Source organism: Asparagus officinalis, chromosome 5, assembly GCF_001876935.1.
Source record: "Asparagus officinalis chromosome 5, Aspof.V1, whole genome shotgun sequence".
Taxonomy (NCBI): domain Eukaryota; kingdom Viridiplantae; phylum Streptophyta; class Magnoliopsida; order Asparagales; family Asparagaceae; genus Asparagus; species Asparagus officinalis.
In genome coordinates, this window is record NC_033798.1 from 21,756,695 (window position 1) to 21,759,759 (window position 3,065).

Below are 3,065 nucleotides of genomic sequence, written 5' to 3' on the forward strand. Positions count from 1 at the left end.
CACCAAAGTCACATCAATTGCTTCAATGTCACTGAGAATAATATTGTTTCAATGTCACTGCCTTGAGTTAAACCAACCTCGTAAGTCCTCATTTGAGCTTAATTAACTTTATAGCATAATTCATTAGTTAACCCAAGCAGAGGGCTGGTGCTTGTTTATTCACAACAGTAAACAAATTAACATTATTTCGAGGTAGATGCACTGCACATGCCAATATAGAACAATGATCTTGTGCCAATGCACGATATATAATCCAACCACTCTTGTGTCAATGCATGATACATAATCCAACTACTCTTGTGTCAATGCATGATATATAATTCATCTACTCCAACCCATTCCAACAAGCAGGATACCACAAAAAACAAGCAATAACAGAATCCAAACACGTCCCAATGCCCAAAAAGGACCAAACTCCAGCCCAGCAATAACAGCAATAACAGAATCCAAACACGTCCCAAGTCTCAGAAGCTCGCTTCAACTCAGGAATACATTCTTTACACTTAAACAGAGAAAAATGAGAACATTCTTTACAGATGACTGATACAGACACGCATCAACACTTAAACTAATCACAGAACATTCTTTACATGTGCCACATATGACTGATACAGATAGTAGAGAAAAATGAGAAAAATGAGCAGTCTCAAAAATTTGTATCACCGCATGAAGAAAAGCCTAAATATTTGACTTCGTTATCTTCACATTCACTAATTCTCCACACTCGCATTGTTTCAATATGAATCTAATATCCACTTCAACACATGAGTTACCTTCCACAGTTGATGATGAAGCCATTTCAATCTGCCAATTTTTGAACAATCAGCGAAAGTAACCAAGTAAGTGAGCTAAAATTTTGAGAAAACTCAGAGGGGGACAGCTTGAATGATGCTTAATGATTTGTTTAGTAAATTAGCTAAACCTAAATCTTAATGATAAGACTATTCTAATAAATCATGGTACAGAGGAGCAAATACTGATTAACTTAGAGATAAACTAGCATTTTTAATTAAGAGGAGCAAAAATGAACAAGTTATGAGTCATAACCTTTGTATTTCAAGTAAAGCTAGCATTTTTCAAATAAAATAACAAGAAAACACTTTGTGCACGCAAGTCTTTTATTTTAGATAATGTTAGGTATTAGAGTATCTCCAACAGTTTCCCCAAAAATTTCTCCAAAATGGAGAAGCAAAAGTCATATTCTCCAAATTATTTTTGCTCCAACTCCAACAACTTCCCTAAAAATTTCTCCAAAATGGAGAAGCAAAAGTCATATTCTCCAAATTATTTTTGCTCCAACTCCAACAGCTTCCCTCATATTCTCCAAATTATTTTTGCTCCAACTCCAACAGCTTCCCCATTTTGAAGAATCCTGCATTTATTATAATAATAAAAATATTCTACATTGAAGAATCCTGCATTTATTATAATAATAAAAATATTCTACATCCCTATTTTGGGATGCTCTTATGCATTGGAATTGCCTCAATGGCTTTTTTTGTAATTACAGATTTTGTTTTATATTTATTTTCTCCTCCATCCCGTTTTGAAGAACGTGCTCTTTTTTTGTAATTACAGATTTTGTTTTATATTTATTTTCTCCTCCATCCCGTTTTGAAGAACGTGCTGTATTTATGACAAAACTTTCCCCAAATATTTGAAGAATGCCCCAGATTTGGGGAAGACTCCCCTTTTTTTCTCCTCCATCCCTATTTTGGGGAATGAGATGGGGAATCTGTTGGATAAAAAAAACCCAAAATTCTCCAAAAGTGAGAATACCAATAAAATGGGGAAGCTGTTGGAGATGCTCTTAGAGAGTCAGAGACGATAAAATTAGAACAAATGAGACCCCTATATGACCCAAGCATCTTAATCACAATTTTAGGTAAACGCTTTGTTTATTCTTAGGCAAACTTGGCTTAGAACCCCAGTTCACAAATATATCTGGACTATCACCAATTTGCATATAGGGAAGCATTACATATATGCAAGCCAAAATGTTGCACATCATTAGCTCCGTCAAATGTCTTCCGTCGCCTATTTTCTTCTTAGTTCTGTTGAACACTATTTTTGCACAACCTTCCATGGCCATTCTCAAGTAATCAAATTAATTGATTTAGTTCACAATTTCAAGGCAAACGAAATCTGATTTCTAGCAGACCCCTCTGCCAGTAAGAATTGTAACCAAGTAAGTTGGTTAAAAATTACACTTTTAAGATCCTTAAACAGGAGGATCATGAAAACACTCCTAGAAACACCAGATTATATGTAAAAACTCTAATAATTGCTATGAAAAAGGGAAAAATAAACTCACCAGCGCTATAAAATTAAGATGGGTATCAAAGAACCAGCATGACCCCCTCCTTTCGAAAACCCAAACTTAAAAACAAATGGGTTTCTCAAAAGTTGTAAAATTTCCAACTTATTTCAATTTTAGGGGAAGAAAGTTCATAGCTTTCGCAGAGAGAGGACGCGTGCTTAATTCACCGAAGAAATTTTTGAACAGAAAAGAACGACGATGGCTGGCTTCGGATTTTAGACAGTCGGCGGAAGTCGGGGGCCAGCTGCGGAGTTGGCGGAAGTCGGCGGAGTTCAACGACGAAGTTGGTCTTCCGTCGGCGGAGTTAGGAGAAGGGATTTGGGTTCGATTTTTCAGGGAGAGAGAGAGAGAGGGATTTGGGGCTTCGGTCGGTAGAGTTCGTCTTCAGTCGGCGGAGTTGGTCGACCTCGAGATTCTCGTCGACGGATTTGGGGCTTGATTTTGGGATTTTATTGAGGGAGAGAGCGCGGAGGAGGAGGAGAGGAAGGCTGGATTTGGGAATCGATTTTGGGATTTTCCAAAGGGAGAGAGAGACTCAAAATGATCACGAGCCTTTAACACGAATCATCGCGGGATTTTTGCAAAAAAGTTCAGAAACACATCAATGCGTACGGATAGATGCGTATAGGAAATGCATATATATATAGAGAGAGACTCAAAATGATCACGAGACTTTAACACGAATCATCGCGGGATTTTTGCAAAAAAGTTCAGAAACACATCAATGCGTACGGATAGATGCGTA